The 12,537-nt window shown below is 46.9% G+C and overlaps 1 protein-coding gene across 4 annotated transcripts in view; it reads right to left on the bottom strand.

Annotated features, from left to right (window-relative positions):
* SHROOM3 (shroom family member 3) overlaps positions 1 to 12,537 on the bottom strand; it is a 290,162-nt gene that overhangs the window by 124,998 nt on the left and 152,627 nt on the right. Inside the window, exon 1 of one of the 4 annotated variants that reach the window (XM_032334630.1) lies at positions 1,958 to 2,151. The exons of the other annotated variants lie outside the window; for them this stretch is intronic. The gene's annotated coding sequence lies outside the window, so the exon portion shown is untranslated. Of the gene's footprint in view, positions 1 to 1,957; positions 2,152 to 12,537 lie in introns of those variants that run through there. 4 annotated transcript variants of the gene reach the window in all.

Below are 12,537 nucleotides of genomic sequence, written 5' to 3'. Positions count from 1 at the left end.
AACAGCGGAGAACATGGCACTGGATGGCATCTCTACCAAGTGGATATTTCATTGGCATAACTGTACGTAAGACCTAAAACTTATGTTTCTTAAAATGTTGGGATGAATTGGGCCAAAAGTTCCTAAAGAAATGGCTGTTGGGTTTTATCTTATTTGGAGGAAAAAAAAAACCCCACAGTTTTGGAGGTTCTGACTCAGTTCCCAGGGTTCGAGATTGTTTCTTAAGCTTTAAATGAACTCTAGGATCTTACCCCAACAGGCTGCACTCCAGAGGTTCCCAGATTTACCTCCTGGGACTAGTCAGGGTATTGGGAGAAAGTCCGAGAAAAATGTTAGAGGAAAAACCCTTATGAGCATCTCTAAACGTGGTGTGATCTTAACAAGTAACATAACATGGGCAAACGTAGACAGGACCCATCTACAGAATTCTGCGAAACACCAGCCTAGACTCAGCAGCATGGCAATTACTAATCATTTGAGCTTTCTGGGCAGACCGCCAACAGTTTGAATCAAAATCCCAAAGTTCTCCAAACACTGTCTATGATCACAAGTTCAAGGACAATGAGAGAATGCTCCTGCTGATGACCCATCAGCCCTGTGTCTCTACAAAAATAGTATTCACCAACGATGTGAGCTAACATTCAACCTAAGGAAACCAGACTCAAGAGTGCCTTTATCCTGAAGAAACATAAAGAGCAGGGGCTTTGGGAAAGACCAACCAAATTTCAAACCCCAGATCCGCCACATTCATACTAAGCGATCTTGTCAAGATGTCTCACTTCTGAGCCTCAATTCCTTCATCTGTAAACAGACAAGAGCACCTCCTTCTCAGTGGGTGATCAGAGATGATGCAGATAAAATGCTGGCATTGACCGCACAGTGGCAGTGACTTTGGGGAATTCTACCCATGCTAAACTAAGATTACGTTTCTTAATTCCAGCAATTTCTCAACTACAAACCTCATTATCTGACATTTTTATTATTCAGGCAACCTTGGAGATGGTCAGCAGCATTTGAGATAGACAGTAGGAATGTATATTTTAAAATGAATAGTTTAAGGAAGTTTTAAGTCACCTTTTAGCAGAAATGCCTCAGTGAGCAGCACCAGTGCAGCCCCAGCTCTCTTACTTAAATACCAACAACTTATGTGCAGGCAACTACATTGCTTTCCGAAGTCCCTAAAGATAAAGGGCAAATTTAACATCATCTCCATCTGGCGATGTGGAATCTCACAGTCATTTTATACCGCTAGAAGCACTGTTCACTCTGAGGGCACGATTTCTTTCCTTTGATTTCTAGCCACGCCAATTACACGAGTCAGGGCCCGCCCGGACCCAAGGGCCCTATGCACTGTCTAGTCACAGCCCTTTTGTGCTTCAGTCTGAAATCTGTAGGATGCCATTTCTACTCTCACACCAGAAAGAGCGGACACCTGCTGAATTGACCACCCCAGGTACACTCTGCGCCTTCTCTCCTTTCTCCAGGGAAAAACCGAAGGATCAAGGGACTTTTCTACATGTAAAGCAAGCTGAGTGGCATCCGGACTCAATGGGGCCTTTGACAAAAATCCAGTGCACACCTCCAATAGACAGGCACTGTGCTGAACGCTAGGGGTACGCTGGTGGACAAAAGGAACACCATCCTGCTGCCCAGTTGCTTGGAATCTAAAGGGAAGACAAATACGTTTACAACAGGATGTAGTTGGCTAGAGGGGTAAACAAAGACATGAAATTATGAGAGCACTCACCAGGCTCCTAAAGGTATAAAAAGTATAAATCATATGCTAGGATTCCTTTTAACTCAGAAAAGTATTAAAATCGATCACAGACCACTTCAAAACATTTGCAAACACGGCAGGCCTCATCTGGCTTTAATTCAGTTTTTCCCATGTTCAGTATCCTCACTAAATCCGAAAAGGAACGGAGGCTGCTCCAGAACCTGCAACAGGTGCACTTACCCGCTACTAGCTCGGAGGTGCTCGGAACACACTGACTGATTTCAAGCATCTCATTCTAAGTTCTCTCTGGCTTCTTCCAGCGCGGCCTAACTCACGGCACCCAAAACCGCGCTGCGCAAAAACGTGACGGAGGAGGAGCGGAGCGCACCGGGTTAGGGCCGGGAAGGGAGGCTGGCGAGGACCGCCCCGCCCCTCGCCCCGCCCCTCGCCCCGCCCCACCCGCCCGGGATTTCCGCTCGCCCCGCCCCCTCCCCGCCCGGGAATCCGTTCTCCCCGCCTCCTCCCGCCCCTCGCCCCGCCCCCGCCCCGCCCCTCGCCTCGCCCCGCCCCGCCCCCGCTCTCGGAAACCCGCAGAACAAAACGGCGCGGCCTTCTCCGAGGACTCAGGCTGGGGCAAATGTCGCTCGTGCTTCATCTCCCGGGAAACTCAGAAACTTCCCGAGAATGGAGTTCGGGCGGCCGGGCCGGCAGCCGGGGGACCCCGGGGCTCCCGCAGGCTGTCTTCGGCGGACAAGCGCTGCAGCGTCGGAGCGGCGCGCCCCGAGCCCCCAGCAGCGAGCGCGGAGCCGGCGTCCCGGACCGGCGGCCCCGACGAGCCGGGACGAAGGGCCACAGGCCGCCGTGTCCGCGTGCAGACCCGGCCATCGCTTTTCACGCTGGCATTTTAATGCGAAATAAAGAGGGGCGTGTGAAGGCTTCACGATCGTTTTATTTATGTACTAAAAAATGACCCTTTAAGAATGTCCACTTTTTTTTAAAATGGATCTTTCAAAAAAAAAAACACTTGGCGAGAAACACTGAGATGACCTAAATGTAAAATGCACGTGCATCGATTGCAAAGATTAACGTGCTGGGGATTAGAAGCAAAACAAAACCAAATACGCGGTTCGGAACTGAACTTAGGCTCTCTCCACTAAACGCTTGAGACAGAAAGTGCAGAATCCCCAGTTGCGGGCCATCCCAGCGCTGGGGGAGATTATTTGCTCCTTTCCCCACCCCCCACCCCCGCAGAGGTCTCTTATTTCAGATTCCAAGAGTGTTCTTTCAGTCCCACACTCAGCTCACAATGCTGAGAAACACTTTGGTGTTTCACGCAAATCTGGAGCTAAATAGGAAAGAGGCAGAAAAAGATGTTGGGACCTGATAATCATCCAAGAAAGATTTTGTCAATTACAGAGAAAAAAGGACTTTAAGGACTCAATTGAATAATAATTTTTTAAAATTCTTTTTGTCACCTTTCTTACAAGAAATAAAAAGTGTTCTTACTGAGTCCTCGAAAGGTCCAGGTCTAGGCCATCCTTCGGGCCACATAGTAAATAAAGGGTTCTCAGTGAGAGCCCAGTGCTTTCCCTGTGTCCTCTGGCAATTAGCTTTCTAGCTAGGAGTCAAGTTTTATAAACTGCTAAGTGACCAGGCAGACAGACTGGCTCTGCAAGGTAATGTTTTCAGTTTGACTCATGCTTATGGTCTTTGACCTTAACAGTCATTTGTGGCCCAAGTGCCATTAGACATTCTGAAAGGCGGTGTACTGAGTGATAAGCTTGGACGGTCAGACTTAAGGTGACTTCTTGCCCTGCTGTCCATGGGCTTGGGACAGCAGGAGATTCATGCTGTAGAGGGGAAGGAGGGAATGAGGGAAGGAAGGCAGCGAGGCAGGGAGAAAAGGAGGAAGGAAGGAAAACGAAGGGGAAAGGAAAGAAAAAAAATAAACCAAAATGCATTTCCTGAAGACAAAATATCCCCAACTTAAAAGAAGAGTCATAAAAGAAGTCAAAAGCATAAAATATGTCTTTTAAGGAGCTCCTTTTCCTAAAATAAACAAATAGACCACTAGAAGATTAAACAGAGGTGAGCTGTAAATCAAAATCTCCTGTCTAATGCATTCCTAGGGTTTCTTCCTGAGAGCAGCTGCCAGAGAGAAACGGGCGTTCAGGAACCCAGACAGCTCCGAGGTCAGAAGAAGGCTGACTCAAGTCATTTTCATGAGCGATAAGATCACCTAGCTTTCTTCAGTAGCTTTCATAGCTAACATCCCTCCGTCTAGTTCTCAAAACTATAAACTAAGAAGAAAAAAACCCTCTGCTTTTAGCCATCACCACCCACAATTTAAGCAAAGACAGCCTGGGGAACAATAAAAATATTCATGGCCACTGGTAAGATTTACCATCACATCCATTATTCGTCGCCAGCAGACGTCGCTCCCCACAGCCTCCTTGCCTCAACCACGGGAAAAAATACGCCTCTCAGATCCCCACTTTTTGTTCCTTTTCAAACCAAACTCCATGGAATATAATCTCTATTTGCTTTAAGAGGGTTCTGGAAAGCAAAGGAAGCTTTATCTGCCTGTGGGAAGTAGAAATCTCTGAAAACCTAATGGGAACTTCCGTAGGAATACTATGGTGAATTAGTTAAATATTTACAACGTAAGAACCAGTTCATTTGAAAACAAACCTACAAGTGCCTGGCTTCGTTCCCTGTCTCAGGAATCAAGAATGTTCCCTTGCTGAGAGCTGCCATTTTACCGACATCGAGTAAGAACCGACTCCAGGAAGAGGGCAGGAGTGAGCGCAGGACTACAGTTCCGCAAGCCCGTGTCGTGCCGGATGAGTTCCTCGCTGTAGCTCGCCTCTAAGGGACAAATACACAGGGAAGAAATGTCTGGGGGGGGGGGGGGGGCACAATGTTAACGTTAAGCACAGGAGGGCTCCTATCAAACCTCGTCAGTCAACTCAGCCATTTGCCAAAACTGAATAAAGACAGAAAGAATAAAAGAAAATTCAGATTACATCAGAGTAAAACAACAAAAAAACAAAAAACCTGAAAAACTGGACCTATATTTTCCATGCATCTGAGATCAGCATCTCATCTAAGGAGAAGGAAAGGACGGGGAAGAGAAAATAAAGCTTTGCTCAAACCACTGTATAAACAAAAAACCTCCAAGGGTCAACGTTTCAAGTTTGCTTTGGGACAAACCCGGTGGCTTGGGGATTCGGAAAGCATATAAACGGATTCTTAGGAGAAATCCTTCTTCATACTGTTTGTGTTTTGTCTTCTCCAGTGTTAGGTCAACTCAGCTTGTCTGGAGTGACCTTTCAGGAGCAGCAGTAACGTCCTCAGACAACTTCACCCGCAACGGGCCCGAGCACGAGCCCGCCCTGGCGCTTGGTCCCTTCCCAGTGCCAGTGTTGGCCAACTGGGAGGCTCTCAGCAGCGCTGAGACTCTGCCCTTGACTGATAGAGTTTTCTTCTTGTTTTTGCTGCTGTTGTTGTTGTTTTTTAAAGATTTTATTTATTTATTTGGTAGGCAGAGAGGCAGGCAGAGAGAGGAGGAAGCAGGCTCCCCGAGGAGCAGAGAGCCCGATGCGGGGCTCGATCCCAGGACCCTGGGATGATGACCTGAGCCGAAGTAGAGGCTTAACCCACTGAGCCACCCAGGCGCCCCTTTCTTTTTGTTTTTAAAAAATATTTGGCAGTAAGAGGCTCTTAGAGGTGGACATAGGAAAAAAAAAAAAAAAAGCAGGAATCCACTAATCCCACTGAACCCTACTGACGTCAGGCTCATTTTCCAAACCTTTTCAATCTCAGGGGGCTGCTTCCTCTAGATCATCTCATGCTGCCCGTGAGGGGCCGCTCTCTGGGGAACCGACTTACGCGGCCGGAGGGCGCACCCAGGGATCGCGCCCTTCATTCTTTCTTCTGCTTCCGGGGATCAAAGTGAATGTTGGATGATGTTGAAGATTCAGCAGGGAGTTGGGCGATGCCTCCAGGCTACCATGAAAGACAGTGGTGGGGTCCCTCAGCCTGGCGACCTGCACCCGCCTCCTGCTACTGCTTCTGCAGCCGGACATCTCCAAGATGTCCCTGCCCTGTCGGCCTCTGTCTCCTTCTCCATGGACCTTCATAAAGCCCCAGAGGTAGGCTCTGGTTGTCCAAACTGCTCCCTCTCCATGGCCAAATCTGGCGGGCTCTTCTCAGCGTCCAGCCCACCCCTCTTCAGCGTCGGCCCTGCTGACCAACCCCTGCCCTTATAACTTTCCCCTGTGGCTTCCAGAACAGTGTGTCCTGATTATTCCTCCGTATGTCCCTTTGCTCTAACTTTTTTCTTGCTCTAAGTACCAACTACAAGGCTCTTCTCTCTGCTGCTTCTGCTTTCTTCCTCAGGGAGCTCATCTTTGTCTTTTTTTTTTTTTTTTTTTAAGATTTTATTTATTTATTTGAGGAGAGACACAGAGAACAAGAGAGAGCCCAAGCCCAGGGTTGGGAGTAGGGAGAAGGAGAAGCAGACTTCGCACTGAGCAGGAGCCCGATGTGGGACTCAATCCCAGCACCCTGGAATCATGACCTGAGCTGAAGGCAGAAGCTTAACCGCCTGAGCCACCCAGGTGCCTGGGATCTCATCGTTAACGGTCCCCTCCACGGAGATGATTCCCAAATTACAGCATTGCTCCAGCTTTGTTGTTTATTTCTAACTGGCCATCGGACACCTTCATGAGCATAGGCGGAGACCAGTCCAAGATCAAGAGCCTCATCTTTTCATCTTTGTGTTCATGACAACTTGCTGTGCTTTCTGTTATCTCATTCTTAAATTCAGCTCGGATTATACTAATATGAAGACAAATTTGAGGATTCTATCATACAATAAATATATGTACAAATAAATACACTACATGCAAAATATACTGTGGGTATCCAAACATATATGTGTTGATTAGTTTCAAATTGTCATTCTGACAGTTCATACTTTAATGTTAAAAAATTAGCTTTCTACAGGACTATCCAGGTATCTTAGATTTAGCTCTCATACTTGAGCTAAGAATCTATGTGTTAATTCTTGGTCAAAAAGGTAAAATTAGTATGGACCAATTCCTGTAACTCCTAATATACCATCAACCTGAAACTACATCTTAGAGAATTAAATTCTTTGATAATTAACAAGCAAAATACCCTTAAATGGCTAAATACATTTCTGTCATGCAATGAAATAATCACACATGTTAGCTCTGGTCTATAAGGCTGAAGTCTCAAATATCCAGCCGTGTTCCTGTTACCAAAAACTTCCTTTAACTCTTTCATCAGATATATCATCATTTTGGGATGCCTGGGTGGCTCAGTTGGTTAGGAGTCTGCCTTCGGCTCAGGTCTTGATCTTGGGGTCCTGGGATCGAGTCCCGCATCGGGCTCCCTGCTCAGTGGGGAGCCTGCTTCTCCCTCTCCTTCTGCTGCTTGCTTGCTCTCTCTGTCAACTAATAAATTTAAAAAAAATAAAAATCTTTTAAAAATATATTTTCGTTCTGACATAGAGTTTCTATAACATCAGACAGGAAGACAGTCAGTTAAGATAGATACCTTTCAAACGCCAACATGGGCTATTGTTTGAACTAAATAAATTCTTTGGGAAAAAAGTAGAATTTAGTCCATCAGGTCAGCTCCGTAAACACAACGTATCATTCTGTTTCATAACAGCGGCAGCAGCCACAGCTGGCGGTGTTAATCTCCTACTGTGTGCCATTCTCAGCTCCAGATGTTTTATTTGCCCTCAGTCTTCTTACCTCTCCCCACAAACCCTGTGAGGCAAGTACTACCGTTAACTCCATTTCACAGACAATGAAACCGAGGCACTGAAAAGTCAAGTGATTTGCTCACAGTCTAGTCTAAGAGCTAGGACTTGACCACAGGCAGTCTGGCTCTGGGGTCAGCGCTTTTAACCACCAATTGCATTTATTTTGGATAAAACACAAACCGCTCTGATTCAGCTTTCAAGTGTGAATTAAGTCGATTTTTTTTTAAAAGATTTTTATTTATTTGTTTGAGAGAGAGAGAGAGAGAGCGCATGAGAAGAGGGAGGGTCTGAGGGAGAAGCGGACTCCCCGCCAAGTAGGGAGCCTGATCGGGACTCGATCCCAGGACTACAGGATCATGACCTGACCTAAAGGCAGTCGCTTAACCAACTGAGCCACCCAGGCGCCCTATTTTTTAACTTTTTAAAGTAGGCTCCACGCCCAGCATGGAGCCCAATGCGGGGCTCGAACTCACAACTCTGAGGTCAAGGCAAGCTGAGATCAAGAGTTGGATGCCTAACCTACAGAGCCACGCAGGCACCTCTAAGTTGATTTTTAAATACACATTAGCTTCACTTTGACTTCTGGGACTTCTTCCCATTTCATATTGCTTACATAACTCGCTTACCCTCACTACCAGCTGTATGCTAATTCCTGCACTGGGGAAACTCAAATGGTAGACACGGGAGCTAGAGCATTGTTTTTAAAACTGGATTTAAGACCCAGGAATCAGGAAATACAGGAGGTTTAATCTTTTCAGAATTCCAAACCAGATTATCAGAATCCTAGTATCTCCAGGTTAGCTTAGAACGGGCCCTTCCTCTTACCTGGGCCCCACAGGACACCTGAATGTCTTTTAGAATATCCACCACCAGACCACTCTTCAATCCTGGCCCGAGGTCTCTTCTGTTTTCTAGTTTTTGTTGTTGTTTTTAATATTTTATTTATTTATTTATTTGGCACAGAGAGGTACAGCCAGAGAGGGACCACAAGCAGGGAGAGTGGGAGAGGGAGAAGCAGGCTTCCTACCGAGCAGGGAGCCTGATGCGGGGCTCGATCCCACGACCCCAAGACCATGATCTGAGCCGAAGGCAAACACTTAACTGACTGAGCCCCCAAGGCGCCGGCCTCTTCTATTTTCAAGCAGCTCTCATTGCTAGAATATTCCTCCTCATATCAAACCTGACTTCTCCCTCCCTTTAGCTTCAGCCCACTGGTTCTAATCCTAATTCTGCCCTCTGGAGCCTAGCTCTGCTTCCACATCTTTGACATAAAGGAAGACACAACCCACCCGAGTCTTCTCATCCCTAAAACCCACACGCCCAGATCTGACGACCCCAAAGCTGGAGATCAGTGTGGGGGCCACACAGCGAAGACTTTCTCTACCTCGCTTGACGCACTCTCGCACCGGACTCACGGATTTGAAACTGAGGGACCAGACTGTTCTTGATCCCACCACCCATTCAAAACTCCAAATGCTGCCTAACTCGGAAATGCTCCAAATTCCACGGGGATGAGAATTATCGGAAGGAGAAGCACTTTCCGTCTTCGGGGACTTGGCCCTTGGCACCTTCCCTCGCTGAGTGAGAAGCACAGCACAGGCCCCTCTCCCATCACGGCTTCACACGCCTCCGTCCATGAGGTCGTGCTCAGTCACCTCTAAACCTCGGACCCGTAAAACAGCCGCGAAGCCACAGGATGACGATTTCCTTTCGACTTCAAACAGGATTTGTGAACACGGTGATGAATGAGGAGAGGCACCAGGGCTGCATTCCTCCCACGGGTCCCCGTAAATGAAAACATGCCGTGTTGTAGCATCAGTTGGCTTAAATCGTTGGTTTCCAGGCAGGACAGCACGTCCCCAGCACTCCCGTCAGACACCTTGGCCATCTGACCCTCTAAGGGCATGTGGCACTCGAAATTACAGAGAACTCATCAATCTCTGTGTCCCATGAGACTAAAAAGCCCTGATGTCTAATCTGCAAACTATGCTCTTGGTGGAAGGTGGCACTTGTCGTGCAGACTAAGTAATGGGACTTTTTCAAGAAAGAGACACAGAATTTGAAGTTTTTCACACCAAAATTTTTCAAATGTGCTTGACCTTCTGTGTTCCTGCTCTTTTCTTGCCTATTTTGTGGACTCACTCCCCACACTCTCATTCTCAGCCAGCTTCTTCCTTTGCACCCTGATAAGGTCAAGTGATCTCAGAGGACAACCAGGCACTTCTCCGGTGGGTGATGCAGAGCTTAACTCAATCTTTTCTGGAGAAGGAGGAGGGATTGGGAAAGGCCAACTGCAGAGAACCATCTGGATCCACTCACGGTCCCACTCCGTAATGCCCTTACTCAGAAATCAACCCATTCATGAGCTCCCCAACCTGGGACCGGCATCTCCAAGCAGAAACTGGCTCACAGGCTTGTTTCAGTTAGCCTGTCCTGCACTTTAGTCCACACAGCACTTTCGGTCTGAACATTCAATCATTTGGGATCATTCACATAAAAATCCAGATTTCTGGCAGCCCGGGGTCTGCATTCCTTCGTAATAACAATCTTGGAGCTGAGCGTCTGTTGCCCCCTTTAAAGGGGGCATTAGCCTTCCAGTTCGCCCCTGTCCTCACCACTCCCCATTGCGTTAGCGGATAAAAGGGCTATTTATTCTCGTTTTGTACCTTGCCCACTTCACTCACTCGTATTTCTTGTCTGTAGCCATCTAAGTTTGCCAGTCGGGTAGAAGACTATTAAATCAATTTTCCTATCCGTGAAATACAGGGCTCGGTCTTCCAGCTCCGGGACTGTATGATTTAGCAGCTTGCTGAGCAAAAGGCATATTGTGCGGTTCTTGGCCCATTTCCTCTGCAGTCAAGAGGGCAACAGCACGGCCAATGACAGCCGGGACTGAGCGGCCGGCTACTGCTCTAGCCCTCTCTCAGTTATGCCCTTGGTGTGCCTGAACCTAGGGACGACCCTCTCTTCCTTGGCATCAACGGAGATGAAGTTCGGGTTTGAATGGGTGACGTCCGTCAAAATCCTATCTGATTTTTCTCACTTCTGTGCCAGCCCACCCATCCGGAGTATGTTCCCAGGACTACCTGGGAGCTCTTTATCAAAGCGAAGGAAGGACAGGCTAATGACACAGATAAGACATTTCCCATGTAACACAGCTACATAACTCCTTGCAAAATAACAACTCCGCTAAAATACTAGTAGAGGACGGTAAATACTCTGTGTGAGCTATGCACATACATTTGTAAAATTTGACAGCATAAAATAACACCTTGCCTTGGCAATGAGTATGGTCAGAGGTTACTCAGAGAGTTCAGGACTCACAGATTCAACCTTCTTACAACTGCATACAAATAAGCAAAGGGCTGACCTGTCAGGTACGGAGCTCCTTGACCTGAAAACCATGCAAAGGGAGACTGCATGAGCCTCTGAGCGAGACATCATGGAGGAGTTTCCCGCAATGGACACAGCGGTGGGGCGGGGGCCGTGGAAGCGTGGGGAGAACATTGGACGACCTCTCGTAGCAGCCCCTCCAACTTCATATGCTGGAAACTCTCCCTTCTCCTTGTTTTTGTTTTTTCCTACAATTTAGAAGTCCAGTGATCTAATGTTTACAAGAGGCTAGGATGATGGCTACTATATGGATTGGCTGTATCTTGGTTATTCAATAATGTTTGTCTTAAGAAGAACCTAAATTTATGACTTTGTACTTTGTAGAATATTTGTGACATGTGACTAAATGTTGTCTGAAATCAATGTCATTATCAAACTAAATTATTTTTCAGTATAGAAAATTTAATAATAATAGTAACTGGTCTAAAATATGAGGACCGGGGCACTTGGGTAGCTCAGTGGGTTAAAGCCTCTGCCTTTGGCTCGGGTCATGATCTCAGGGTCCTGGGATCGAGCCCCGCATCGGGCTCTCTGCTCAGCAGGGAGCCTGCTTCCCTCTCTCTCTGCCTGCCTCTCTTCCTACTTGTGATCTCTGTCAAATAAATAAATAAAATCTCAAAAAAAAAAAAAATGAGGACCACTGAAGTTCCGGTAGAAAGAAAACATTTTTAAGCTTGACTAAAATCTTTTTAGAGGCTATTTAGTATCTCCCAAGTTGTGCCCTGGGATTTATTAGCAATTACACAGGAAAATTAAAATTCATTGGCTAACAGACCATTAGGTTTCCAGGTTGGCTCCACAAAGTTTTCAGTATTCTTATGTCATGGGCACTGCTTCCACTCCTATTTTTCTTGTTTGGCTCAACAAACTAGTTCCATGCCTAACATTACTGTCAATTAGCCAGAGATTTCACTAGAAATCCTGCCTCCGGAGACTCAAGAGGTATGAGTGGCTGCATAGCTTAACATTTTTCTGCTTGTGTCTGATAAACTACTCGTGGACATTGCCATATCTGGAAGAAAAGAGTACCTCCAAAACAAAATGTAAAATTTTCCCAGAGACACTGAGAGAGACATGAGGGGTTTATAACAATGTGGGCGGGAGGGTGGGGAAGGCGACTTTTGGATCAAAAAGAAATGAATCTGAGCAAGTTTCTCCCTCCAAGAATATTCCAAGAAGTAAAGTGTATCTTTTTCAACATGTGACTGACTCAGCCTGTATTGCACAAACCTACTTCCACAGCAAGTAAACCAGACACCAGACGAAGATGGCTGTGTTCCCTTCAGGGGATCCCTGAGAAGCTCCAGAAGTTGGAACCAGCAGAGGGTGTACCCCTAGAGAAGTCATCCCTCATCAGGCTGAGCGAGAGGCTGGGCACGTTCCCTCTATCTGGTGTAGGGTTCCTGGTATGCTGTGCACACTGAGTATAAGAGAACCTCCCCCACCCACGTAATGGGAGCCCAAGGGCACCATGACCTTAAGAAGCTCTGATCAAGGGACAGCAAATACAAAAACTGTAAGGAGGTTGCCCTAAGGTACAACCCGAAGGTTTACTGGGTAAAAGCTGGGAGCCTCCATTCTTTGAGAGTGGTACCCAGAATACATCTCCAGGAACAGTACCGCATCA

This window comes from Mustela erminea, chromosome 2 (assembly GCF_009829155.1).
Source record: "Mustela erminea isolate mMusErm1 chromosome 2, mMusErm1.Pri, whole genome shotgun sequence".
Taxonomy (NCBI): domain Eukaryota; kingdom Metazoa; phylum Chordata; class Mammalia; order Carnivora; family Mustelidae; genus Mustela; species Mustela erminea.
This window is presented reverse-complemented; position numbering and strand designations above follow the sequence as displayed.